Genomic DNA, 16,189 nt, shown 5'->3' with positions numbered 1-16,189 from the left:
TTCCCCCTTCCTTACTAATAACAAATAGAGGATAACGAAAAAAATATATAGTATTTTCTTATGCAAATAGCGTATCAAGCACTTGCTGCCCGCAGTCCTCGCCAGATCCACACAAATCAATATTCTGCTATCGCACCATCCTGTCACCCCTATTATTATCTGAAGATATTTTTTTATCCCTTCCTTGAACTGGGAAAAACAATACTTTGCACAAAAACAAGTCCCTTTAAAACCTTTGCTACTTACAGACTCGCAAAGCACTTCCTTGTTTTACTAACTGTTGTAAAGCAAACGGATAACTCATTCTAGGATTGGGATTGTTGTTTAGAGGTGTGGAAGTTAGTACTGAGACATAGGATGATTTTTTGCATACACTCGTTCTTCCCTGCATGCGCACACAAAGCAACATTACAATTTAGCTAAACAAATTGTTCAGAAATGTACCGCAAGGTAAAGAAACAGCCCAAATAATTTTTACAAAGAAAAATAGACAATCGTCAACTTTATACCCCATAAAAGCCTTAGCGTGCACAGCTTGCTCAAATCCACGCTACCTAATTCTACCAAACTCAGCACATTTGAACATCTCATAATTCCATGCCACACAATTTAACTATAAATAATTTAACCCTACATTCCATACCACATAATTACAATCCTAAAAATGAAAAAACATATATTTCTACTTCACTCCATACCACATAAGTCCACATCACATAATAACATTCCACACAAATTAATAGCACTCCAAACCACAAAATTACACTCCACACAACACAATTTAAGTATACATAATTCCACTTCAACCTATATAATTATACGTCACACAACATATTTACACTCAACTTTAAAACACAGAATTACCCTCCACAAAATACAACTCTGCAACATGCTACATAATTCCACTCCGCACAATTATACACCACACCATGCCACATAATTCCACACATCTCACAATTCCACAATTCACCACACATAATTACTCCACATAATACCACTCAGCACCACATAATTACCCTCCACATAATTATGCTCTCATCCATATTGCATAAATACACTCCACATAAATCTAGTCTATGCCACGTAGCATCATTCCACATACACTCGTTCTTTCCTGCATACGCACAAAAAGAAACATTACAATTTAGCTTAACAAATTGTTCAGAAATGTACCGGAAGGTAAAGAAACAGCCCAAATTATTTTTACAAAGAAAAATAGACAATCGTCAACTTTATACCCCATGACATAAAAGCCTTAGCGTGCACAGCTTGCTCAAATCCACGCTACCTAATTCTACCAAACTCAGCACATTTGAACCTCTCATAATTCCATGCCACACTATTCAACTATAAATAATTTAATTTACGTAAATGGGTCGCGACACTGCTCGTCATGCTGCAAATAACCCCAAAGGATTCTGGATAGTGTAGTGGCTACGGTGAGTACGCCTACGCCACGAGTATATAGAAATATAATGCCATCCCTGGACACGTGTTTCGAGGTAATTGCCTCTCGTCAGCAGGGAGCAGGTAGGTATGCGGGGTGCCGATGACTGCCATATATATAGGTAAAATACCTTCCAAGGCGCGCAGGTGCAGACACCGGGCTCGTCAGCCAAAGTCGCTCGAATGAGCTATTAGTAATTTACGTAAATGGGTCGCGACACTGCTCGTCATGCTGCAAATAACCCCAAAGGATTCTGGATAGTGTAGTGGCTACGGTGAGTACGCCTACGCCACGAGTATATAGAAATATAATGCCATCCCTGGACACGTGTTTCGAGGTAATTGCCTCTCGTCAGCAGGGAGCAGGTAGGTATGCGGGGTGCCGATGACTGCCATATATATAGGTAAAATACCTTCCAAGGCGCGCAGGTGCAGACACCGGGCTCGTCAGCCAAAGTCGCTCGAATGAGCTATTAGTAATTTACGTAAATGGGTCGCGACACTGCTCGTCATGCTGCAAATAACCCCAAAGGATTCTGGATAGTGTAGTGGCTACGGTGAGTACGCCTACGCCACGAGTATATAGAAATATAATGCCATCCCTGGACACGTGTTTCGAGGTAATTGCCTCTCGTCAGCAGGGAGCAATAAATAAATAATTTAACCCTACATTCCATACCACATAATTACAATCCTAAATATGAAAAAACATATATTTCTACTTCACTCCATACCTCATAATTCCACATCACATAATAACATTCCACACAACTTAATAGCACTCCAAACCACATAATTACACTCCACACTACACAATTCAAGTACACATAATTCCACTTCAACCTATATAATTATACGTCACACAACATATTTACACGCAACTCCAAAACACAGAATTACCCTCCACAAAATACAACTCTGCAAAATGCTACATAATTCCACTCCGCACAATTATACACCACACCATGCCACATAATTCCACACATCACAATTCCACAATTCATCCCCACACAATTCATCACACATAATTACTCCACATAATACCACTCAGCACCACATAATTAACCTTCACATAATTATGCTCTCATCCATATTGCATAAATACACTCCACATAAATCCAGTCTGTCACGTAGCAACATTCCACATAACTACACTTCACACCATGCCTCATAATACCACTCAACATAATTTTCACCCAGCAGCGAACACTTCCACGTCACACATTTCAACTCTACACATTTCCATTCCACACCACATAATTCAACAACAAACTACATAATTCAAACCAACAACAGAATTACATAACACACCACATACATCCAATCTACACCACAAAATTCCACATCATGCTATAATATTTAACAGCACACCACATAAGTAAACTCCACTACATACCACTCCACAACGCAAAATACCATTCCAGATAATCTCACTCCAAGACACACAATCCCACTCCACATAATTCCAGTACACTCAATACCACACAATTACTATACACATAATTACATTATTTCGCTACACAGATCCAATCCACACAACACAATTCCACAACTAACAATTCCAATCCAAACCACATATGTCCACTTGACACCACACACATTCACTCCACTCCAAGCAGAAAACACATAGGTAAAATACACTGTCCTTTACAATGTCAATAGCTCTAACTCTCACAAATGCGAGACCAATTGCATTGCAAATGCTTGTTTACCTTCCAATGCGACCGAGCAGATCCTGTTCATTTTTTTTATTTTTATTTATTTTATGGAGTTTTATATAGCTCGAACTTGACCCGTATCGGGTATCATAGCGCTTTACATGAGCACCAGTTGCGTTACATGAGGACACATTCATATTTGTTAGGCACAGGGAGATTAAGAGATTTGCCCAGAATCACAGGATGTTCAGCGTCATTGCTGAGACTTGAACCCAGTTCCCCAGATTCGAGGTCAACCGCCCTAGCCGTTAGGCCAACTCCTCTCCCAAGTATGAGTAAGAATAGGCATTCGAAGGGCTAAGCAGAAGAGCTGAAGTATGTAGATGTAAAAGTAGCGGAAGGTAGGTTCAAGTAGGAGTATGCAGGAGTAAGAGTGCAAGTAGGAGTAGGTAGGACTAAGTTAATGGTAATAAGGGCATTGGTAAATACGGTAGCAAAAGTAAGAATAGCAGTTAGAAGACGTAATAGGAGTAAGAGGAGAAATGAGTAAGAGCAGGAGGAAATAGGCGTAATAAATTGTAAGTGGAAGCAAGAGTATGTTGGAATAATAAAACGTAAGAGTGGGAACAAATATGAGGTGTAAGAGAAAGGTAAAATTAAGAGGTTACGTAGCACAGTAAGAGGAAGTATGAAACCTATGAGTAGAAACAAAAATCAGCAGTAGGCATAAGTAGGAAAAGTTAGTAAATTAAGTGCAAGATTAATGAAAGTAAGATTGAAAGAGACCAAGATGAGAAAAGAAAGACGAAGACAGCAAATCCTTCCATATTCTTCTACGACTCCAGTACTAACAAAGCGTGACATGCTTTTCAATTTATGCACACATCAGATGAAGAGCAAGGACCTTCCATTAAGCGCTATTGTAACACGCTTCAGTTGGTAACTTGCGTGCAGCTGAAATAGGTACAATTTTTGTGTTTTATAGCGCTCACAAACCGCATAAGCGTGTTTCTTGGCACTATTTCAACAAAAGTTAACACTATGCCACTGGCAGAGGTGCAATTTGTTTTATTAATGGGTTGCACACAGACCGGTCTCTGTGACGTGCTGTTCGACGAAAAAGTGCAAGAAAAGACTTCTTAATACCACGTGAGCAGCACTTCAGAACTGTTTGGATAAAGCTTAGCCGATGCCCGGGAGCCGAATAGTGATTTTTGTGTGTCTCTGGCGCCCAGTAGCAGTGTGTTTACCCCGAGGGCCACATTTGGCATGTTCTGATTTGAACTCACCATTATAGAGAGAATGTAATACTAGGTCATTTATTGTCACATGCAACAAGGGTTGTCAATCCCGGCCCCCTTTCTCTGTAGTCCCCGGCACCTGTTTAGAGGTGGACAGGAAGGAGCCCTCTCTCCTTCCAGCACAGCAAGCAATACCACAGAACAGCACCAAGACCAACACAAACGGCTCCCGGTAGCTCAGCTCATGTGCCCCGGTAGATGTGAGGCTGTGAGCTGATGAGTAAGAGGTTTAGGAGCAGGGTGAGGAGCTGGCAGCCTACACCAGGGTGGAGCAACAGCACCAAGGCGTCTACAGCAACAGGGGACGGGTCTCCTCAGCTACGAAGTGTGAGGCCAGCACGTGGGAGCCATGCAGCGGCAGCCAATGCTTGTGAAGCAAGTAATCAAGCATTGGCAAAGGTAAAATAAAACCAAGCTAGTGCCAACTAACACGAAGGGTGGGACGGGGAATGGTAAAATTGGGGGCAGGAGGCAGGCCCGGCTCCGGGAATTTTTATTTGGGTGGGCCAAGGGTACATTCGGGTGGGCCACTGCTGGCCCGATTTATCGCTTATATATCTAGCCAGGCCTGCTTCTGGGCCCTCCTTTATCTCTCATTACTCTTACAAGGCACAGTAAAACGCACTCTTTTCAAAGTCTCTTTCTAAATGTTATCACTCTCAAAAAGTGCTTTTCTTCCATGCAATGTCCCTTTGATGGGAAGAGGAAGTTTCTAAGGTGGGAGTATCTAGCAAGTGACACTACCCGGGCTTCCTCTGTGCGAGCCTTCAGGGAGAAACCCTCTTCATTACTACCTCCACCTGACCTCTGACTCTGCAGCGCACTCTCTTACAGGCTTGATTATCCACTTTTCTACCACCCTTCTCCATCACACCTTATCTCACACCTGACCTTGGGCCCTAGCCCCATATCAGCCACCATTCAGTTCCACTTTCACTATTCCCAGTAAAAAACAATAGTAAAATCACCTTCAAACTTGAAACATTGAATATAGCAGTAAAAATAATTAGCATGCATGATAAAGTATGCTCTACAGTTGTCCTAATCACCTGACTGTTAATTAAATAAATGAAAACAGAAAGGCCATGACAGGGCCGGCTTTATTGCTGGTGCAAACGTCTTTTTGACCTCGTTTTTGACCTCTTTCTCTGTAGATAGCTTAACTACCACCCTCCAACAGTACCCTTCATCTCGCCATAGCCACTCCCCCTCATGGCCTCCACCTCAGACTCCCTAACTACCACCCTCCACCAATGTCCCCCATCTTTCTGTAGCTCCCCCACACCCCATGACCTCCTCCTCAGATTCCCTCACTGCCACCCTCCACCAGCGCCCCTCATAGCTTCGTATTTCCCCCCACCCCATGACCTCCTCCTCAGATTCCCTGCCACCCTCCACCAGTGCCCCTCATCTCTCTGTAGTTCCCCCCCCATTACCCCCTCATCAGATTCCTTCACTGCCACCCTCCACTAGTGCCCCTCATCTCTCTATAGTTCCCCCCACCCCATGACCTCCTCCTCGGCTTCCCTCGCTGCCATCCTTCACTAGTGCCTCTCATTTCTCTGTAGCCCCCCACCCCATGACCTGCTCCTCAGATTCCCTCACTGCTCCCTCAACCAGCGCCCCTCATCTCTCTGTAGTTCCCCCCCACCCCTGACCTCCTCCTCAGATTCCCTCACTGCCACCCTCCACCAGTGCCCCTCATTTCTCCATAATTCCCCCCACCCCCATAACCTCCTCCTCAGATTCCTTCACTGCCACCCTCCACCAGCACCCCTCATCTCTCCGTAGATCCCCCCACCCGTGACCTCTTTGGATTCCCTCACTGCCACCCCCCACTAGTGCCCCTCAGGTCTCTGTAGTTCCCCCACCTCATGACCTCCTCCTCCGCTTCCCTCACTGCCAACCTCCACTAGTGCCCCTCATTTCTACATAGCTCCCCACCCCATGACCTCCTCCTCAGATTCCCTCACTGCTCCCTCCACCAGCGCCCCTCATCTCTCTGTAGTTCCCCCCACCCCATGACCTCCTCCTCAGATTTCTTCACTGCCGCCCTCCACCAGTACCCCTCATCTCTCTGTAGTTCCCCTCCACCCTGTAACCTCCTCCTCGGATTCCCTCACTGCCACCCTCCCCTAGTGCCCCTCATCTCTCTGCTGTTCCCCCCACCCCGTGACCACCTCCTCTGACTCCCTCACTGCCACCCTCCACCAGTGCTCCTCATCTCACTGTAGCTCCCCACCCCATTACCTCTTCCTCGTTTTCCCTCACTGCCACCCTCCACTAGTGCCCCTCATCTTTCCGCAGCTCCACCCCCACTCCAGGACCTCCTCCTCGGCTTCCCTCACTGCCACTCTCCACTAGTGCCCCTCATCTCTCTGTAGTTCCCCCCCACCCCGTGACCTCCTCCTCTGACTCCCTCACTGCCACCCTCCACCAGCGCCCCTCATCTCTCCGTAGCTCCCCACCCCATGACCTCTTCCTCGGATTCCCTCACTGCCACCCTCCACTTGTGCCCCTCATCTCTCCGTTGCCCCTCATATCCATTCCATTTGTTGTACAGCGCTACTCATATGAGTGTAGGGTGTCACAGTACTTTACATAACAGCACGCATTATACAGAGACAATAAATCAGTCTATGGGGAATGTCACATAAGCCAATGAGGATTACAAGTGTAGAAATCACGTCATCCATACTAGTGGGCAATATATTTTACGAGGGTTTGGACTGGAGAAGCACAAACTCAGGATTTAAAGAGTACTCCAGTGGTTGGAGGTTGGCTTTACTGATAAAAATGTAATAACTTCCCAAACAAACTCTTTTTGGCAACATTAGAATAATGAAGGAATGGAGAAGTTCTAACTATATCACAATACAAAAAAGCGAAGTTTGTATGCAGCTCTTTAAAGACAGTTCATAGGTCACTGTCCTATGTTAGGATAGTAACTTCTGAACTGCAAGTAACACAAGGATATCTGTGACAGAGGTAGTAACCCACTGAGCTATTCCCATAAAATTCAGTTTATCAGCATTTAAAAACTACCAACAGACAAATGGTTACTCTGCAGCAGGATCGTAAATCACCAGTTATCTGCACAGTTTTTATGTAGTTGTACATCGGTGGCAGATTCACTGGGAGGGCCATGGCTCATGTTTGGGTGGGCCTGGCCCACCCGGCCCACCCCACCCTCTAGAACCGGGCCTGGCAGGAGGTAACATATCCTGCACTTGTTAGTGGTGTGAGACAAAGAAAAGGGTCAGCGACAGGAGGATATTTACAGCCGGGACTAATTAAAGTCCCAGATAACCTATCTGTAGAAATGTAAATGCTGCATTTTAAAACATATTAGGCATTTGTTCTCAACCCACAACATAGCATGTTTTTGAAGGAGCACACAATTAAAACTTCACACTTAAAACTGCTAGACTTACCGACAACGCTGCAGAATGTGATCTGTCCTGCTCTTTACAAGTCTAACCTCTCTCCCCGAACCTTTTCCGGCTGACTGAAGAGAAACAATGTAACTTGTTACTTTGTTTCTCTTCAGTCCTGCCCTGGGTCAGCGTGAGGAGCTCTGAGCAGGCTGCAGACTGCACCTGCTTTTTAGAGCAAGCCTTTTCACTCACAGAGCTGAGGGGGCCCCCTTCACCTACCGAAGACTGGGGGCCCCCGCACCGCGGGGGCTGCGGGGGCGTTTGTTACGCCCCTGCTTTGCCCGGAGTGTTGGTAGCTGATGATGAGATCTTGAGGTAGCAGGCGAGTACCTTCCTGCTTTATCCTCCTTGGTGTTGCTACCGTGAGGCACCAACACTCCTTTCTACACTTTTTTCACCACATTTGGGTGTTGGAGACACAAGTTTTCAGTCATATAGATAGCTTTCTTGTCTTACCTCGTATGAAAAATTCTTGTCTTTTCTTTTCTTTTATTAGTGAGCCATACCGATAAGTAGCACAGATGATGTAATCACTTGCTCTACAGACTGTCTAAAATATATGACAACTGCAATGGATGTATGAATTATGTGCTCACTGTGTGAACAGGTCCTTTATTGTATACAGATTTCTGAGTGGGGGACGACCTGTTCTCTGCCCCTTCAGCTCCTTATTGTGGTTTAAGTGTTTAATTACGCCAATGACACTCAGTTAATTGTATGAATTGATAATTCTCCTCAGGTACAGCTCAATGTTCAGAATATCCTCCAGCTCACTATGGACTGGATGACTGTCAACTCACTTAAGGTAAACCCCGATAAGACCGAGGTGCTTGCTCTCACTACAGATGCTTCACCTTGGTCTAACCTCTTCTGGCCTCAAGAGCTGGGCACCACCCCGACACCGGTGCCAGCCGTGAAGAGACTGGGTATCAAACTGGACACTCAGTTCACCCTAAACAGTCAGGTGTCTGCTGTGGTGGGGAGCTGTACTGGCCTGATGCGGCAACTCCGGAAGCGCGGGACCCTGTTGACATTTTCCACCATGCGTACCGCCGTGACGGCACTTATCGTGTCACGCTTGGATTACGGTAACGCAGTGTACACAGGGCTCCCTGACAAACTCCTGGGGAAAATCCAGGTGGTTGTAAATTATGCGGCAAGGCTGATTTTTAAACTGCCAAGAAGAGCGCACGCTACCCCTCTGATACAACAGTTACACTGGCTCCTTATCAAGCAGAGGGTCTGGTTCAAGGGCTTGTGCATTGCACATAAAGAATTGTATGGAGAGGCGCCCCATTACATCAAAGACCGTTTGCAGCCATACATGTCCGGACGTTGCCTCTGGTCATCAGAGGCGGGCCTGTTGGCCTGCCGTGCTTTAACAGAGCAACATTGGGGGGGGGGCATTCTCAGTGGTGATTCCCCAGATCTGGGACAAGCTACCACATAATATGCGCAGGGAAGCCACCTTACTCTCGATCAGGAGGAAACTTAAGACCATCCTGTTTACGGAGGCTTTCGGATAATCCATTTGTTTGTGTACGGAGTATCAGCGGGATTAAGGGATCCCCGGGTTCTTGGTCTATGCTGCTAGCGCCTAGAGACCTGTTGGTGATTTGGCGCTCCACAAATATAAACTAACATAACATAATACAATGTTATTTGAGATGTCATCAGTGATGTCACTGACCATGTCATGAGGGATGTAATATGGGAGGTCATAAGCCAGCCAGCCAGCACCCCGCACAGCTGATTGCAAGCTGTCGCGGAGAGGAGACACGCCCACTTGACAGGCCTCGCCCCCTTCTGTTACATAAGCGCGCGCTGACCAAAAGCGGCGCTTTATTCAGACTAACCCCTCCTGAGGCGAAAAGCCGGGAGCCGCCTTGTTCATTTTTAAAAACTGTAAATTGTGTTCACTTGTGTGTTTATTTTTAAAACTCACTCACCACTCGCTACTTGATCAGCCAGCACCCCGCACAGCTGATTGCAAGCTGTCGCGGAGAGGAGACACGCCCACTTGACAGGCCTCGCCCCCTTATTTGTTCCCTCCCCCTCCCACCCTCATAACCATGCCCACTCGTAGGACGCGCAGCGGACGAGAGCAGCGGGCGCGCTGATTGCGCGCCAAAGGCGCGCTTAAGGCAAGCTCGTCTGCGCTCGTCCGCGCCTGGCCGGGCCCAAGGGCCATGTCCCCTGGCTCCACCAGAGACGATAGACAGGTATATAGCCCGAGCTTCCTATATCAGCTACGGCCACTTATCTCTCCTAAGTGTGGTACCCCGTTACACCCCCTGGAGATCCCTCGACGCTGCAAGTACTGTAAATCAGACCTACTCACTACAACCACCAAACCCAGAGTCGAGGTAAAGAACTACTCCATGCTCCTTCTTAACTGCAGGTCTCTAGTAAAACATTGCCTAGAAATTTCCTTACTACTGGAGGAATATTCCCCAGATGTAATTTTTCTGACCGAGACATGGCTGAATCAAGACTCTCAGCCAGACCTGGCACAAGCCATTATCCTGGGATATCAGATAGCGCGGGCTGACCGACCACTGGGCAGAGGCGGCGGCCTCGCGATTATCTACAAAGAAAGCTATACCTGCCGCCATTTAGCAGAAGACATTGAGGACTGTGAAAACCTCTCCTTCTCCATCGAGTTCACTCCCAATGCCTGCTTCACCGGTATTCTTATATACCGCACTCCCGGTCCCATAGGACAATTCAACACCTCCCTACTCTCGGTGATCTCCCAGTCGGTTGTCTCTTCCTCCAACTTCACCCTACTTGAAGACTTCAACATCCATTTGGAAAACCTGCTGGACCCCTCGGCACAAGAGACACAGTCAAGCCTGGCCGCAATTCAACTTGAGCAATTGGTCCCCTCTGCTACTCATGAAAGGGGGCATCTGCTAGACCCGATCTTCAGTAACTCTGACCAGCTTAAAGTGGGCAACATTACCAGACTTCCTTGGACAGACCATTTCTTGATAGCTTTTAACTGGACCACGAGCAAATCACCCCCTTCCTTATTTACTACTAGAAAAATTTGTAATTGGTCTATACTCCCCATTGACAATTGGATGCAAGTTCTTTGCACCACTAGACCCTCTCTCTCCCAAGACCCAACCTCTAACAATATAAAATACAATGAATGGATAACCACCTCTCTTGACTCGGTCCTCCCAGAACACTCATCAAACTCCAAGAGACATAGCAAAACAGTCCCTTGGTACACAAAAGATCTCAGAAACTACAAACGTCTCTGCAAAAGACAGGAGAGAAAGTGGCACATCATATAATCCCGAAGAAAAAGCCACCTATAGGGAAATGATCAGGAACTATAAGCTGGCCATAAAAACCTCGCAAGCTGCCTACTACAACCTTAAAATAACTACGGCGAAATCTAAACCTAAAGAAATCTACCGTATAGTTAACTCCCTGATCAAACCTCCGCCACCTGTTACAGATAATAACAACTCACCGTCCAAGTGCAACGATCTGGTGGAATTTTTCTTTCAAAAAGTTAATAAAATTTATTTTTCCTTTTCCAACCCGCCCACCGACTCGCTTGTCCAAAGCCCGCACTCAGCCTTAAACCCGACCAAGCGGCTGGAGTCCTTTCCCCTGATAGCATTGGAAACCTTAGAGAAATTGGCACAACAAATAAAAACCGGCTCCCCATGCGACCCTGCTCCTCCAGGCTCATTGAGCCTGGCCAGCAAAACTATCTTTCCCATTCTCTTGGATCTACTGAACTCCTCCATAGTAAGCAGGACAGTTCCCATGACATGGAAGCACGCTATGGTGCGGGCTTTACTGAAAAAACCTTCCCTTGACCCGGCCAACCCCAGTAACTATCGCCCGATCTGGCTACTCCCATGGGCGTCAAAAATCTTGGAGAAACACGTCAATACCATCTTGACAACGTTTTTCGAGGAAAACCACCTCCTCGACTCCTCTCAAACGGGTTTTCGAGCCAAACATGGGACAGAGACCGCCCTACTGGCGGTAACTGAGGAGGCAAGACGGATCCTGGATCGAGGAGGGTCAGTGGCAGTGATCCTCCTCGATCTAAGTGCCGCATTTGACACGGTACACCCCAAAATCCTGCTGACCCGCCTTGCCGACTTAGGAGTGACCGGAGATGCCCTGACATGGTTCGAATCTTTTTTATCAGGCAGAACCTTTCAGGTCTTCAACGGCACATCCCGCTCATCCAGTCGTCCTCTAGGATGCGGAGTCCCGCAGGGCTCCTCTCTAAGCCCTACGCTCTTTAATGCATACATGAGGCCATTGGCTGGGATTGTTCGTCCGCATGGTGTCAATATCATCTCCTATGCGGACGACACCCAGCTGGTGGTTTCCCTTGCACAGAAGAGCGACCTCCAGTCACCACCAGACCTAGCGGCCTGCCTGTAAGACGTAAAGAGCTGGATGATGAGCTCATGCCTAAAGCTCAATGATGACAAAACTGAGCTTATGCTCCTGGGCCCGGCCTCCCCTGCCACCATAGAGCTGATCTGGCCACCAAGCATGGGAGTGGCCCCACCCCCCAGAGACAACATCAAAAGCCTAGGCGTTTGGCTCAACAAATCTCTGAGCCTTAATACACAGGCCACCAAGATATCAGCCACTTGTTTTGGCCTCCTTAGGGTGATCAAAAAAGTCCTTCCCCTCCTCCATTTCGAGGCCAAACCAATAATCATACAGGGCCTCATCCAATCTCGTCTGGATTTTAACAACGCCCTCTACTTGGGAGCACCAGACTACACCGTACAAAAGCTTCAACGCACCCAGAACTGTGCCGCCAGGGCGCTGCTGGGAATCCCTCGGAGGACCTCAATAAAAACCGGCCTAAACACCTTACACTGGTTACCTGTCAAGGACAGAATAAAATTCAAAGCACTCTGCATTGCCCACCAGATATTCTGGGAAACGGGGCCTGACATTAACCGCTCCCTGATTTCTCCCTACAGGCCCAACAAGACCCTACGCTCCTCAACGGCATTTCTAGCCAAGATTCCCAGAATCTGCAGAGCCAGAGCAGGAGGACGCTCCTTTTCGTACAATGTCTCCAAACTTTGGAATACCCTCCCTCTGCAGCTGAGAAACAACCCTAACCTGACCAGCTTCCGCAAACAGCTAAAAACTCACCTGTTTAATGCTTAACAAAGTAACCTTATGAGGGCTTTCTCTGATTCTAGCGCCTGGACGCCTCAGGGCAGCTGCAGCGCTCTACAAGTCACATTTTCATTTCATTCATTTCATTTCATTTCATTTCATAAGCAGTGCATTGAGGGGGCACTTTTTAAAAAACAAATTGTGAAGATTCGTCAACTGGCGCTAAAGATATAGGCAAGACAAAAATGCTTTTCTTTGAAATGCAGTTTCTCTTGGGAATCTCTCTGCTGGAGGTTGGAGTCAGTCTAGTGCTGGCATAACCAAGGATCCTTTGGGGGAGCCCCCAGATGAAAAACCCCTTCTAGCATAGGAGGTGTTGTTCATCTGGGGGCTCCCCCAGAAGAACAACCCCTCCTATACTAGGAGAGGTCCTTTACCTGGGAGCTACCCCAGATAAACAACCCATCCTGTACAAGGAGAGGATCTTCATCTGGGGGCTTCCCCCGAAGAACAACCCCTCCTACACTTGAGGTCTGTCATCTGGGGGTTCCGCCAGATGAACAACCCCTCCAATACTAGGGGTGAATCTTCATCTGTGGGCTTCCCAGAAGAATAACCACTGCTATACTAGGAGAGGATCTTCATCTGGGACACCCCCAGATGAACAACCCCTCCTATACTAGAAGGGGTCCTTCATCTTGGGGCTCCCCCAGATGAACAACCCCTCCTATACTAGGAGAGGTCCTTCATCTGGGGGCTCCCTCAGAAGAACAACCCCTCCTATACTAGAAGGGGTTCTTCATCTCGGGGCTCCCCCAGAAGAACAACCCCTCCTATACTAGGAGAGGTCCTTTCTCTCAGGGCTCCCCCGGATGAACAACCCCTCCTATACTAGAAGGGGTTCTTCATCTCATGGCTCCCCCAGATGAACAACCCCCCTATACTAGGAGAGGATCTTCATCTGGGGGCTCCCTTAGATGAACAATCCATCCCGGCATCCCCACATGCTATTTGTTGGCCACGGACATATCCACGAGATGCTTCCGTTAGCCGCTCATTCCATTGTCTCTAAAACAACTGCAAAAATTCTCCCTTCAATCATCCTCAACCACTCATCTGCCGGTGGAGGTATGTAGTGCTTATAATGGTTCTGGATCACCCATCTTCCCCAGTATATGGAATATATCATCATTCCTATCTCACTACTAGAAGAATCTATTTATTGAGAGATGTTAGCATCATGTTGCTCTCTATTGTTGTTAGTGTTATGTATTGTGCCGGGTATGCGAGACGGGCTTGTTGTAATATCTCTTCCTGCTGTTGCCTAGAGCCTGTCCTCCCTCACTCTCTATAGATGTTAATCATTGCTTAAATCCCACTCATTTATGTCCTAAATTGGGATCCCTGTAACCAAACATTTCCCTAAAGGTACCAACCATTATCCAATTATGAACAGAAAGCTTACTGACGCCTATTCCTGGGTGCTGAATGGGCTACTCTCAATACTGAATTTGTACTAAAAGAGGTATATGGGTAAAACGTTTCTCCGACGAGCCCACCTCCAGAACGTTGGAATATCCAGTTTGCCAATAATGAATGCTGCGTAGTCTTGATTCCACCTTATGCTTTTTTTCTTCCTCAACCCAACAGTTCTTGTCTCTTTATCTGATTTTTAAGGGTTGCTTTCTCACTCCCATTTTCTCCCTTTGTCACTGTTTCCTATCTTTCCATATCTTTCTCTTCCTCCTTTCTTCATTTTCTGGCTTTCTCTTTGTTGCTTTGGATCCAGGTGTGCTGATGAAAAAGAAAACCCGCACACATTAAGTTCTGGCTTTTGTTGTTGCCAGATAAGAGACGATTGCCAATCACCTATGAAACCATACAAATGTAAGTAAAGCGTAAAAGTATGGTGTACTTTTATGCTCTACAGTGATTGAAATAAAGTTCTTTGATTGATTGATTGTAAGTAAAGCACAATGTAAGTGCACATAACATAATGCAACATACGCCTCTTCTGTAATGACTACGTTTTTTGTAAAACATTTGTGTGCAAGTTTATAAAACATTTTGAAACTTTAAAATAAACAGGTTTTTTTCAGGTGCCTAGATTTTGTAAAAAGAGTTTTCCTGTTTACAGGTGGTAGTCATCGAGACTCATTTTTGTTGACAAGGACTTATTTTAATCATCAGACTTAACCCAATGGAGGAGAGGGAAAGGGAGAATAGGGAGAAAGGATGATAGTCAGGAATACATTGACAGAGTTAGAAAGCAGAGATGAGAGAGAATATACAGAAGTGAGATAAAGTGGCAGGAAGTGTAGGGTGGTGGATGAAAATAGCCTTGTTGTCCGGTGAGCCGGTATTCGGCAACATCAGCGGTGGGGTCCTAGAGAAAACCTTGGTCTCTGTACTTACATATAGACATAAGGTCACCAAATCTGAAAGCAGTACTTTAGATGAGGAACATACCACTTGAGCTCCATTGAAATTCACAAGAAAGTGAGAAATGACATTTAAAGCGTAGGGAAGTGCACAGAAGTTACTGCTGACACTAATGTTTCTGGTGAACATATATGTGAGAGCGAGCGCCACAGCAAAAGAAAACTCTTCAGAGTTAGATGAATGAATCATCTTTCTGAATTTAGTTAGCGTCAAAAATAATATGCCAAATATGCCCAGTTTTAGGGAATTTTTTGCTCATCTCAAACTATTCTCCAGCGATATTTTGTTGATTTGCTTGGGGGATGGAAAACAATGGTCAGCAGAGGCCCACACATCCCCAGTATTTTGATCTTCTTCATAGGTGAGACATTCCAACACCTATTTTTTCAAGCAAAGAAATTGCGACACCTGACAGAATACATAGTAGCTTGTAACTTTGTTTACCCAGGTTCTGAGGGACACAGGGCAACCCCATAGTTTTTGATGGTAGGCTCAACGTAGAGGCAATTTATAAAGTATTTATAGTGTACTAAAACAGTGATAAAGTCAAAATGCAAAACAGTAAAAATCCCCAACAAAATTTAGAAAAATAGAGTAAACTTTAATAAACAAAATTACAAAAATCCAATAAGTGAAACCGAAGTAATGAATTTCTAAAGTTTAAGTAGAACTAGCATCAAGAAGTGCAAAGTACCAATCACGTTAAATAGTTGCGTTAGCCCAAACCTCAGTAAAATAAGACGCAGACTGTGATTGAGTCTTTTAAGATTCTATACCC

Source organism: Triturus cristatus, chromosome 12, assembly GCF_964204655.1.
Source record: "Triturus cristatus chromosome 12, aTriCri1.1, whole genome shotgun sequence".
NCBI classification, from domain to species: domain Eukaryota; kingdom Metazoa; phylum Chordata; class Amphibia; order Caudata; family Salamandridae; genus Triturus; species Triturus cristatus.
This window is presented reverse-complemented; position numbering follows the sequence as displayed.